The sequence below is a fragment of the Schistocerca nitens genome, chromosome 4 (assembly GCF_023898315.1).
Source record: "Schistocerca nitens isolate TAMUIC-IGC-003100 chromosome 4, iqSchNite1.1, whole genome shotgun sequence".
NCBI classification, from domain to species: domain Eukaryota; kingdom Metazoa; phylum Arthropoda; class Insecta; order Orthoptera; family Acrididae; genus Schistocerca; species Schistocerca nitens.
In genome coordinates this window covers 975,382,975-975,397,181 of record NC_064617.1, presented here as the reverse complement: position 1 = coordinate 975,397,181, position 14,207 = coordinate 975,382,975, and the positions used below count along the sequence as shown (strand labels likewise).

At 45.4% G+C, this 14,207-nt stretch overlaps 1 protein-coding gene across 1 annotated transcript in view; it reads left to right on the top strand.

Annotated features, from left to right (window-relative positions):
* The window catches only part of LOC126253674 (mannose-binding protein C), a 921,466-nt gene that overhangs the window by 890,855 nt on the left and 16,404 nt on the right, over positions 1-14,207 (top strand). The window lies entirely within an intron of this gene.

Sequence of the window (14,207 nt, the reverse complement as noted above, 5' to 3'; positions counted from 1 at the left end):
ATGACTCAGGCGGCGGTTACGGAAGCCTTTGCAGATCACTATCGCCGGTTTTACGACGAGGTGAATGAATACAGAGGACGAGGAAGCGGACGATCACGACATACTGCAGCACGTGTCGCACACCCTCGACAATGCAGCAGCGGCGACGCTGTTAGGTGGGATTACACGAGACGACATCGAGGACGCGCTTAACAAGGGAGCACTCAACAAATCTCCCGGGCCAGACGGACGGCCGCTCGAGTTTTATCGGACTTTCCGCGATCTCATGATGCCCCTATGGATCATCATGTACCAAGAACTGATGACCCCCGGTTCCCACGTGCCACCTGCATTCGTGGATGGTCTCCTTATACCGATACACAAGCCTTCCAGAGGTCGGACGGTCGAGGACTACAGGCCAATTACAATGCTCAACTCGGACTATAGAATCTTCGCCCGACTACTCGCCAGCCGCATCAAGAAGGTTCTGACCCTACTCCTCTCAATGGAGCAAACGACACAGGGCGGAGTTACCAACATGCAAACGGCAACCAGCGAATGCAGGGATTTAATAGCCATCGCCACATGCTGTCGCCTTCGAGCTGCTCTGATCTCCATTGATTTCGACCACGCCACAAGATCCTTCTGTCCGTTATGGCCCGCATGGGCTTCCCGCCTGACTTTCTCGACATCTTTCAGCGCCTTTTCCGTGGAGCTGCATCCCGTGTACTGGTGAATGGACGGATTGCGGGTCCCTTTCCGATCCGACGGTCAGTTCGCCAAGGATGCCCACTCTCCATGATCCTTTACGCGATCGCACTCGAACCACTTGTCGGAGGGTTGAAAAACAGGCTCTCGGGAATGTCATTGAGGGATTACACCTTTCACTGCAGGATATATGCTGATGACCTTCTATTACTTGTCCGATCTGGTGACGAGGTACGATCGGTGTTACAATGGATCAATCGCTATGGATTGGCAGCGGGCATCCTCATGAATGTGGCCAAGTCGGCAGCGATGCCGATTGGGAGAGGTCTACAAGAGGACGCTTTAGCCCCACTCCCACTAGTTAACAAGATCCGGTTCTTGGGCATAACATTTACACAGGATGTGCGCCGCACGGCTGCAATGAACTATGCACGATTACTACAGGCCATACGCACAGAAGTTCGCCGGAACTTACTTCGACGGATGGACCTCCTACAGCGTGTGGAATACCTCAACCTTCACGTGGCGACTAAGATGATCCACATGGCCCAGGTCCTACCGATATCGACAGCGATGGCACACAGATTGCAAGCAGCGTTTGGATATTACCTTACCGCCGGACACCTATTCAAAGTCCGCTACGAAACACTCACCCTTCCTCCGCGTGATGGCGGACTGGGACTTATAAATGTACGAGCAACAGCTACAGCGTTATACTTGTGCACAATGATGAAATTGTGGACCGACAAAGATGCTTCCCTTACGGGTCGTCTGTTAGAGGAATTGCTGCCTCCGTCTCTTCTGCCACCTGTCACGGTTGCGGACATTACACCCTCACTCTCGCACCTCTCGGCATTTATTCTTGAGTATAGTTACGTGCACCCAGACCTCCCCAACACTCGTACTCCCAATGCGAGAGGCGTTTACAGACTGCTGCTCAGGTCCATCCCTCGCAATGTGATTGAGAGGAAGAACCCTACGACCCTATGGCCGGCAGTGTGGAGAGCGGTCCAGAAGCCGTTCCTCCCCACGCGGGTACGAGCCGCGTGGTACCAGGTGGTGAACGGGAAGGTTGTAACACGACAAAGGCTGCACGCTATTGGGATGGCGGATTCCCCCCTTTGCCCACGTTGCCACCTCGTGGATACTGACGAACACCGTTTCACATGTGGATCGGCGTCAGAGGTACGGCTGCTAGTGCAGAAGATCCTCGCCTGCTACCTACGTATCGCGCCTCGCACAACTGAGCCACGGCTCCTCCTTTGTCCAGAGGATACTTATTTCCCACCTGCGAAGACTGACGCTCTCACATGGTCTAAAGGCATGTCCATATACTACCTCTTTCGAGATAATGAGAAGCTGGTGCTTGATTACTGGCAATTTCTCCAGGACAGTCATAGCACACTTGAGTGTACACCCCGATACCGACAGCTATTTGCGAACTATTTGCGCAGTGTCTTCGACAACCCCCCTCACAGTTGGGGAGTACCGGGCAGAGGATGACCGCCGACGTGGGGCTCCACACGCTGAGAAATGTTGTACCAATTTGGAACATGGAATCTGTACGCAGATGGGCCATGCACATGGAATGGCGTGCGGGATTTGGTTACATTTTTCTTTCTTTATTATCTATCATCACACTATTGGTTTCAAATTCTATTTCATAGTTTACAAGGAACTCTTGTTCTGTTGTTGCTACGGATGTACATTCTAATTTTGTTTGTCGTAACTGAAAGACGCCTTTTTCCATCTATATAAAAAAAAGGTTGGCAGAGGAAAAAATATAAAAAATAAAAAAACAAAAACAAAGAAAACAAAAAAGTTGGTAGGGAAAAAAAAACAAAAAAAGAGCGCTAACGCACTGCCTCCCGGACTCGGGTAGGCGCGCCGGCCCTGGATCGAATCCGCCCGGCGGACTAACGACGAGGACCGGTGTGCCAGCCAGCCTGGATGTGATTTTTAGGCGGTTTTCCACGTCCTACTAGGTGAATACCGGGCTGGTCCCTATGTCCCGCCTCAGTCACACGACTCACAGACATTTGAAACACATTCACACTATTTCCCGATTTACACTACACGCAGACAGCTGGGGTACACTAATTCCGTCCTGTGGGGGTACGGGGTGGCGGCAGGAAGGGCATCCAGCCACCCCTAACAATTAACATGCCAAATCCGGTTAACCGTGGCCGACCCTGCGAAACCGCGGAACAAGGCGCAAGCGATAGAATAGAATAGAACATATAACACATTTATGCCAGCTCCTTTTCCAGTCTCGGAAGCACTTCTGGACCTCACTTTTCGTTACGGTGTTCAACGCCTTCAGAGATTCTGTTTTTATCTCATCAGTGGGAATAGGACGAAGTCCGGCAAATGTGGTGGCTGAAGCAACACCACTGTTTTGTTTCTTTGCCAAAAAATCACGAGCAGGCGTTGATGTGTGAACGGGAGCGTTCTCGTGATGCAATTTCCCCGAGTGATTTCGCCACAATTCTAGTCGTCTCCTTTGGATTTCTTCACGAAAATGGCGCATTACTTCCAGGTAGTATTCCCTATTGACCGTACGACCGTAAGGCAGCTCATGATGCACTTCCCCATTTTAAACGAAGAAAACAGTGAGAAGAACCTTCACATGTGACAGGATTTTTCGAATTTTCTTCCGTTTTGGCACTTCAGGCAGTCTCCACAGGGACTATTGGGCCTTGGTTTCGACCCTCATAACCATGTCTCGTCACGTGTTATAACCTTATTTATAAATTCTGGACCATTGTCGACTTCACTGATCAATTCCTGAGCGCCGTCACTGGTCGAAATTCAACAATTTTGTAGCAAACTTTGCTGGTACACGTTTCATGCCCAAAACATCCGAAAAAAATTGCTTGGCGTGAGCCAAAGGATGTGCCGACATCATCGACAACCTCTCTTATGGTGATTCGGCGATTTCCAGAACCATTTTCTTTGCTTTTTCCTCAGCATCGTCACTAATCGATGTGCTAGGCAGTCCAGGCTGGTCGTCGTCTCTAACATCTTCTCGACCCTGGTTCAAATGGCTCTGGGCACCATGCGACTTAACTTCCGAGGTCATCAGTCGCCTAGAACTTAGAACTAAGTAAACCTAACTAACCTAAGGACATCACACACATCCATGCCCGAGGCAGGATTCGAACCTGCGACCGTAGCGGTCGCTCGGTTCCAGACTGTAGCGCCTAGAACCGCACGGCCACTCGGGCCGGCTCTCGACCCTGTTTGAAACGTTTATGCCTCTCGTAAACTCCTAAGACAAATGTCACAGTTAACATTTCGAATGTGATGGTGCACTTTATTGCATTTTCCAAGCAAAATATAATGCAAATGCTTTGATCCATTCTTTTCGAAAGTAAAATTTCGCCGAGCTCTCGAAACAACGTATAACCTCTTCGACTATAAACGATAAACAAAATAATCAAAATAGTTGAAAATGGAAATATACTTAAGGGGCTCCGGAAAGGCTCAAAATCATGAAAAGTTCAATTTTTACTTTTTTGCGTTTTCTGAATCTGCAGACTATTACCTTTTAATAGATATATAATTTATTCAATTCCGAAGACTACAACTATTTTTAAATTTTTTTTTTGAAATGTGTTCTACATGGGCGTGACCCACTGTGGCGCTGTTAAACTGCTGTCAAATGGTGTTATTATTAACGTCCGTGTTCATCAGGTACATTTTAGTGATGTGAGATAAAGTATGTGTTGTGGCTAACCTGTGATGGTTCAATATATATCGCTGGTGTGATTGTCGATTGTTTCATGTTTATTTACTCTGTCGTTATCTCGAAAATATTCGTAATTAATTCTGTTTCTTGAGTCTCTGTTTTGTTGAAGTATAATAATGAGTAAAAGTAAAGTTATTAGAAATCCTCTGAAGGCTTTTAAGAAAAGGAGAAATGTTGGAAAGCCAAAGGTATGTGTTATTACTGTAAACAATAAAGACGATGAAAATCCCCAACATAGCTTGTGTCCCAAAGAAGAAGACAGTTGGTGTAAATATAACAAAGGATTGCTAACTGGTGAAGTGTACACTCATAAGCATAGTCTGCCTCATGCAATAATGGAGGTGATAAAACCTATTTTCAGAGACTTAGCAGCACCTGAACTGTTGAAAAAGTGTATTCACGGAAAAACTCAAAACCCCAATGAAAGTGTAAATAGTGTTATATGGTCGAGAATCCCCAAGACTGTATTTGTTGGAACAGAAACACTTCACTTTGGTGTGTATGATGCTGTTGCGACTTTCAATGATGGCAACATTGTAAGGTGCAAGGTATTTAGAAATATGGGAATGAAGATAGGTTCTAACATGGTAGGAGCGATGCTTGCTTTAGACAAGGAACGCCTTCGGGCTGCAGACAGGGCTGTAAAGAGTCTAGAAATACAAGCAAGAGTAAACAGGAGGAGGAACAAGAGGAAGCTGGAGGAGGAGTTTGCAGAGGATGAATATAATCCATCCTATGGACCTGGAATGCACTAAAAAGTTAATCCAATCTTTGTCGCTCGATTCCCAAAACTTTTATTTTCTCATACTAATTACATGTTTTCTAAGGATCTTCCAAACATAATTGTTTCAAACTTTCAGTAAATGTTACACAGTACCTTCTGCATAATTTAACACAGCCTTTTTCCAAAAAACTGTATATTTTTGAATGTATAAATAAAAAATTGCAAAAAAATGTTGTGAATTTTCATTACAATTGAAAAAAATCATCTTTAATAACTGAACTAAAATTTTGTAAAATCCCTGTGTTAAGTTGTAGCCCATATTCCAATAAATAATCTGTAAAAAGTTCAACTTCCTACCTCAAATACTTTGTGAGGAAAGATGTAATATATAAGCGTTATTTTAACATTGCAAGTATAGGGCGTTCCGGAGCCCCTTAAGGAACATGTGTGGCAACAAGATAAAAAATTGAAAACTGGACGTATTAAGCCCGCGAATTTAAAAACTTCACGTTACTTTTTGACCACACTTTGTACGCTCTGTGCCAAGCAGCATTGTCCCACATGTTCGGGTTGAGTGCCGTTCAAATAGTGTCTGGAGCGACCGTAAGAATGACTGCTTAACCACCTCTGTGCATGCTGTATTGATACTTGTTCTCTTACGTAAGAGGTTGTAGCGTACTCGTAAATAGGTCATTTAAAGTCGATTATTGGAACTTTGTAAGTAGCCTTCCGTGGTATAGTTTGCGTCTTGTCTCCAGACTTCTGAAGCTTCAGTTTCTACAGCATCTTTGTGACACTCCTCCATTGGCCAGACAAACTTGTGACTATTCGTGCTGCCCTTCTCTGGATACGTTCAATATTCCCGCTTAGTCCTACTTCGTACTGGTCCCACACCTTTAAACAATATTCTAGAATGGGTCACACTGATCTTGTTTAAGCATTCTCCCTGGTCGACTGAATTTTCGCTGTACCGTACCAACGAACCGAAGTATACCTCCTGCTTTATTTACGATTGCGTCTGTGTGATATTTTCATAACCCAATCTATTTTTATAGCCAGGTATTTGTGGGAATTGATTGGTTCCAACGGTCACTCATTGATGCTATAATCATACAGGGTGTTTCAAAAATGACCGGTATATTTGAAACGGCAATACAAACTAAACGAGCAGCGATAGAAATACACCGTTTGTTGCAATATGCTTGGGACATCAGTACATTTTCAGGCGGACAAACTTCCGAAATTACAGTAGTTACAATTTTCAACAACAGATGGCGCTGCAAGTGATGTGAAAGATATAGAAGACAACGCAGTCTGTGGGTGCGCCATTCTGTACGTCGTCTTTCTGCTGTAAGCGTGTGCTGTTCACAACGTGCAAGTGTGCTGTGGACAACATGGTTTATTCCTTAGAACAGAGGATTTTTCTGGTGTTGGAATTCCACCGCCTAGAACACAGTGTTGTTGCAACAAGACGAAGTTTTCAACGGAGGTTTAATGTAACCAAAGGACCGAAAAGCGATACAATAAAGGATCTGTTTGAAAAATTTCAACGGACTGGGAACGTGACGGATGAACGTGCTGGAAAGGTAGGGCGACCGCGTACGGCAACCACAGAGGGCAACGCGCAGCTAGTGCAGCAGGTGATCCAACAGCGGCCTCGGGTTTCCGTTCGCCGTGTTGCAGCTGCGGTCCAAATGACGCCAACGTCCACGTATCGTCTCATGCGCCAGAGTTTACACCTCTATCTATACAAAATTCAAACGCGGGAACCCCTCAGCGCCGCTACCATTGCTGCACGAGAGACATTCGCTAACGATATAGTGCACAGGATTGATGACGGCGATATGCATGTGGGCAGCATTTGGTTTACTGACGAAGCTTATTTTTACCTGGACGGCTTCGTCAATAAACAGAACTGGCGCATATGGGGAACCGAAAAGCCCCATGTTGCAGTCCCATCGTCCCTGCATCCTCAAAAAGTACTGGTCTGGGCCGCCATTTCTTCCAAAGGAATCATTGGCCCATTTTTCAGATCCGAAACGATTACTGCATCACGCTATCTGGACATTCTTCGTGAATTTGTGGCGGTACAAACTGCCTTAGACGACACTGCGAACACCTCGTGGTTTATGCAAGATGGTGCCCGGCCACATCGCACGGCCGACGTCTTTAATTTCCTGAATGAATATTTCGATGATCGTGTGATTGCTTTGGGCTATCCGAAACATACAGGAGGCGGCGTGGATTGGCCTCCCTATTCGCCAGACATGAACCCCTGTGACTTCTTTCTGTGGGGACACGTGAAAGACCAGGTGTACCGCCAGAATCCAGAAACAATTGAACAGCTGAAGCAGTACATCTCATCTGCATGTGAAGCCATTCCGCCAGACACGTTGTCAAAGGTTTTGGGTAATTTCATTCAGAGACTACTCCATATTATTGCTACGCATGGTGGATATGTGGAAAATATCGTACTATAGAGTTTCCCAGACCGCAGCGCCATCTGTTGTTGACAATTGTAACTAGTGTAATTTCGAAAGTTTGTCTGCCTGAAAATGTACTGTTGTCCCAAGCATATTGCAACAAACGGTGTATTTCTATCGCTGCTCGTTTAGTTTTTATTACCGTTGCAATTATACCGGTCATTTTTGAAACACCCTGTAGGATATAACTTTTTTTTTGTCAGTGTGAATATAGTAACACAGACATACATTGATATAATCAAAGTCATACAGTTAGTCTTCCAACCGTATGTCTATATCTACACGTACAGGGTGTTTCGCTATTCATGTTACACGCTTCTAGAGATTGCAAGAGGGGATTTAGTAGATCAAGTTTCACTGAGGAAACCATGTCCAGAAAAGTCATCCAACGACGCTACAGTGCGTCAAAATTAAAGACGCCGACATCTGTAAATACGTATATATACAGCGTGATTCCGTGATGATGACACAGACTTCCAACGATGATGGAGAAGGTTAAATGTATCACTTTGAGGTAAGGCTCCCTGTACCGTAGAGAAAATTATAAGCGAAACCCGTTCGGATACCTGTGACAGGGGAATACATGTACCGGTACTGTTGTTACTAAGATTGTAGGGTAGGCAACTTTCAGAGGTGGCAGTATGGACCAAGACAAGAAAAAGTCCGTAAACGTGGGCTCTAAAATGCATACGTTAAGAGCTATGAACAGTTGTTCAATAGAGGAGATATGTTTCACCCTAGCGAAGATAAACAAGTGCTCATAGCTACTCGGGAATGGATTTTAGAGCTCATGTTTACTAGACATTTTTTCTTGTCTTGGTACACACTACCACCTCTCAAAGTTTCCTACGCTACAGTCTTAGCAACAACACTACCAGTACGTGTATTCCAGTGTCAGAGGAGTGAGCGAGGTGGCGCAGTGGTTAGCACACTCGAATCGCATTCGGGAGGGCGACTGTTCAAACCCGAGTCCGGCCATCCTGATTTAGGTTTTCCGTGATTTCCCTAAATCGTTTCAGGCAAATGCCGGGATGGTTCCTTTGAAAGGGCACGGCCGATTTCCTTCCCAATCCTTCCCTAACCCGAGCTAGCACTCCGTCTCTAATGACCTCGTTGTCGACGGGACGTTAAACACTAACCACCACCACCCTATAGTGCTTCAGGGGAATGCCGGGATGGTTCCTGTGTAAGGGCGCGGACGAGTTCCTTCCCTGATCCGATGGGACCGCTAACCTAGTTGTTTGGTTCCCTCCCCCGAATCAACCAACCGACCAACCACTGTCAGAGGTGAAACTTCCTGGTAGATTGAAACTGTGTGCCCGACCGAGACTCGAACTCGGCACCTTTGCCTTTCGCGCTGACTCCGCTGCAGAGTGAAAAATTTCATTATACTGTGTTCTGTTTGCTATAAACTCTTCAATCCAGCCACACAGCTGGTCAGACATTCCGTAGGCTCCGTGTACTCAGTTGAGTTGTCATTTAAGATATTCAGCAAATTCCTCCTATTTCAGTTACTTGAGAAATGTCAGAAATTGAACACAATAAATAAAAGGGTAAGGAAATGTGTCGTCCTCGATCAGTTGTAAAGGAATTGGTGACAAAGCACAGTAATTGAGGACTGTTTCGAGAAAATGAGGTCTACATCTACATCTACATTTATACTCCGCAAGCCACCCAACGGTGTGTGGCGGAGGGCACTTTACGTGCCACTGTCATTACCTCCCTTTCCTGTTCCAGTCGCGTATGGTTCGCGGGAAGAACGACTGTCTGAAAGCCTCCGTGCGCGCTCTAATCTCTCTAATTTTACATTCGTGATCTCCTCAGGAGGTATAAGTAGGGGGAAGCAATATATTCGATACCTCATCCAGAAACGCACCCTCTCGAAACCTGGCGAGCAAGCTACACCGCGATGCAGAGCGCTTCTCTTGCAGAGTCTGCCACTTGAGTCTGCTAAACATCTCCGTAACGCTATCACGGTTACCAAATAACCCTGTGACGAAACGCGCCGCTCTTCTTTGGATCTTCTCTATCTCCTCCGTCAACCCGATCTGGTACGGATCCCACACTGATGGGTAATACTCAAGTATAGGTCGAACGAGTGTTTTGTAAGCCACCTCCTTTGTTGATGGACTACATTTTCTAAGCACTCTCCCAATGAATCTCAACCTGGTACCCGCCTTACCAACAATTAATTTTATATGATCATTCCACCTCAGATCCTACCACACGCATATTCCCGGATCTTTTACAGAAGTAACTGCTACCAGTGTTTGTTCCGCTATCATATAATCATACAATAAAGGATCCTTCTTTCTATGTATTCGCAATACATTACATTTGTCTATGTTAAGGTTCAGTTGTCACTCCCTGCACCAAGTGCCTATCCGCTGCAGATCTTCCTGCATTTCGCTACAATTTTCTATTGGTGCAACTTCTCTGTATACTACAGCAACATCCGCGAAAAGCCGCATGGGACTTCCGACACTATCTACTAGGTCAGTTATATATATTGTGAAAAGCAATGGTCCCATAACACTCCCCTGTGGCACACCAGAGGTTACTTTAACGTCTGTAGACGTCTCTCCATTGATAACAACATGCTGTGTTCTGTTTGCTAAAGACTCTTCAATCCAGCCCCACAGCTAGTCTGATATTCCGTAGGCTCTTACTTTGTTTATCAGGCGACAGTGCGGAACTGTATCGAACGCCTTCCGGAAGTCAAGAAAAATAGCATCTACCTGGGAGCCTGTATCTAATATTTTCTGGGTCTCATGAACAAATAAAGTGAGTTGGGTCTCACACGATCGCTGTTTCCGGAATCCATGTTGATTCCTACAGAGTAGATTCTGGGTTTCCAGAAACGACATGATACGCGAGCAAAAAACATGTTCTAAAATTCTACAACAGATGGACGTCAGAGATATAGGTCATCTAGTCACCTTATTTAGTGACTGTAACTACCATAGGAGACCTGTGTTGTTGCGCCACTGGATGGTTGTGGTGGTGCTGTTGTTGGTAGTGGTGGTGATGGAGGGTGGGGGAATATCGGGGAGACAGACGCTATTAAAAAAGAGGGGGGCGTCATTTTTCGCTTCTCGCCTAGGGCGGCAAAACACCTAGCAACGGTGCTGCACGAGTCGGCAGCTGACCTTCGCTTACGTTTCGCCGGCCCGCCACAGAGAGATGCGCGACTGGCGCTCCACTCTGGCGGCGCTCAGGCCGCAGACATCGACGGCTTCGGGCTGGGAGGAGCCGGGTCGCTAATTTCCGGCAGCCGTGTGAGGATCGCGGCGGCCATAATTTCCGGCCTTTCTGCGGGTATTGACTATCGGCCGCCTCCTGCGCGGGCCCCCACCACTAGGCTGCGACCACACCACGCGTGCGAATTTGCGTCCGCGCGTCGTGAGCCGCTGCTGGGCGTGTAACGCGGGCTGTCCGGAACCACGAGCACAGCCCCGCGCCGCTGTACACGTGCCTAATGCATGCGTGTTCTACACTGTACTGCACGGTCATCCACAAACGCATCAGTTGCATATGTAACGGATTAAAAATGCTCTTGCTTCCATGTATCAACGGACCGACAGTGGCAAGAAGGGGTCCGAAGTCGGGAGGTCGGCCGTTCAAGTCCCTTGTTGCCATCCGCATTCATGGTGTCGGAGGTTTCCCTAAATCCCTTAGTCCCTTACCACAAAAGTGCAGTATAATGACTTTTCTGGAGACTAGAAATCTACTCTGTAGGAATCAGCATGGGTTTCGAAAAAGAAGGTCGTGTGAAACCCAGCTAGCGCTATTCGTCCACGAGACTCAGAGGGCCATAGACTCGGGTTCCCAGGTAGATGCCGTGCTTCTTGACTTCCGCAACGCGTTCGATAGTTCCCCACAGACGTTTAATGAACAAAGTAAGAGCATACGGGCTATCAGACCAACTGTGTGATTGGATTGAACAGTTCCTAGATAACGAAACGCAGCATGTCATTCTCAATGGAGAGAAGTCTTCCGAAGTAAGAGTGATTTCAGGTGTGCCGCAGGGGAGCGTCGTAGGACCGTTGCCGTTCACAATATATATAAATGACCTTGTGGATAACATCGGAAGTTCACTGATGCTGTAGTATGTCGAGAGGTTGTAACAATGGAAAATTGAACTGAAGTGCAGGAGGATCTGCAGCGAATTGACGCATGGTGCAGGGAATGGCAATTGAATCTCAATGTAGACAAGTGTAATGTGCTGCGAATACATAGAAAGGAAGATCCTTTATCATTTAGCTACAATATAGCAGGTCAGGAGCTGGAAGCAGTTAATATCATAAATTATCTGGGAGTAGGCTTTACGAGTGATTTAAAATGGAATGATCATATAACATTAGTCGTCGGTAAAACAGATGCCAGACTGAGATTCATTGGAAGAATCCTAAGGAAATGCAGTCCGAAAACAAAGGAAGTAGGTTACAGTACGCTTGTTCGCCCACTGCTTGAATACTGCTCAGCTGTGTGGGATCCGTACCAGATAGGGTTGATAGAAGAGATAGAGAAGATCCAACGGACAGCAGCGCGCTTCGTTACAGGATCATTTAATAATCGCGAAAGCGTTACGGAGATGATAGATAAACTCCAGTGGAAGACTCTGCAGGAGAGACGCTCAGTAGCTCGGTACGGGCTTTTGTTAAAGTTTCGAGAACATACCTTCACCGAGGAGTCAAGCAGTATATTGCTCCCTCCTATATATATCTCGCGAAGTGACGATGAGCATAAAATCAGAGAGATTAGAGGCCACACAGAGGCATACCGACAATCTTTCTTTCCACGAACAATACGAGACTGGAATAGAAGGGAGAACCGATAGAGGTACTCAAGGTACCCTCCGCCACACACCGTCAGGTGGCGTGCGGCGTATGTATGTAGATGTAGATGTAGATGATCCTTTTGAAAATGACACGCCCAGTTTCATTCCCCATCTGTCCTCTTGCTCCGTGTCTAACGAACTCGCCCTTCCTTCCCTCGCTCAAGGAAAAATAACGAAAATTCACTAGCAGACAAAAACAGAGAAGCACCCAGAACACATAATTGGTGGGCTTGTAAATGATTAGCGTTGCAATTCTCTGTGGCAGGTATAAGGGCTAACAGAGTGCGTTAGTTGTTGTTCCTGTTTAGTGCTGCTACTCGGAGTGGCAGAGTATATAAAGTAGCGTGAACAGCATCAGTGTTGAGTGATCACTGTTGGTTGGTTGGTTGGTTGGTTGGATGGTTGGTTGGTTGATTTGAAGGAGGGGACCGAACAGCGAGGTCATCGGTCCCATCGGATTAGGGAAGGATGGGGAACGAAATCGGCCGTGGCCTTTCAGAAGAAACATCCCGGCAGATGCCTGAAGCGATTTAAGGGGCTCCGGAAAGGCTCAAAATCATGAAAAGTTCAATTTTTACTTTTTTGCGTTTTCTGAATCTGCAGACTATTACCTTTTAATAGATATATAATTTATTCAATTCCGAAGACTACAACTATTTTTAAATTTTTTTTGAAATGTGTTCTACATGGGCGTGACCCACTGTGGCGCTGTTAAACTGCTGTCAAATGGTGTTATTATTAACGTCCGTGTTCATCAGGTACATTTTAGTGATGTGAGATAAAGTATGTGTTGTGGCTAACCTGTGATGGTTCAATATATATCGCTGGTGTGATTGTCGATTGTTTCATGTTTATTTACTCTGTCGTTATCTCGAAAATATTCGTAATTAATTCTGTTTCTTGAGTCTCTGTTTTGTTGAAGTATAATAATGAGTAAAAGTAAAGTTATTAGAAATCCTCTGAAGGCTTTTAAGAAAAGGAGAAATGTTGGCAACATTGTAAGGTGCAAGGTATTTAGAAATATGGGAATGAAGATAGGTTCTAACATGGTACGAGCGATGCTTGCTTTAGACAAGGAACGCCTTCGGGCTGCAGACAGGGCTGTAAAGAGTCTAGAAATACAAGCAAGAGTAAACAGGAGGAGGAACAAGAGGAAGCTGGAGGAGGAGTTTGCAGAGAATGAAGATAATCCATCCTATGGACCTGGGATGCACTAAAAAGTTAATCCAATCTTTGTCGCTCGATTCCCAAAACTTTTATTTTCTCATACTAATTACATGTTTTCTAAGGATCTTCCAAACATATTTGTTTCAAACTTTCAGTAAATGTTACACAGTACCTTCTGCATAATTTAACACAGCCTTTTTCCAAAAAACTGTATATTTTTGAATATATAAATAAAAAATTGCAAAAAAATGTTGTGAATTTTCATTACAATTGAAAAAAAATCATGTTTAATAACTGAACTAAAATTTTGTAAAATCCCTGTGTTAAGTTGTAGCCCATATTCCAATAAATAATCTGTAAAAAGTTCAACTTCCTACCTCAAATACTTTGTGAGGAAAGATGTAATTTATAAGCGTTATTTTAACATTGCAAGTATAGGGCGTTCCGGAGCCCCTTAAGGAAAGCACGGAAAATCTAAATCAGGATGGCAGGACCCGTGTGTGTACCGTCGTTCTCCCGAATGCGAGTCCAGTGTACTTACTAATAACTGCACCA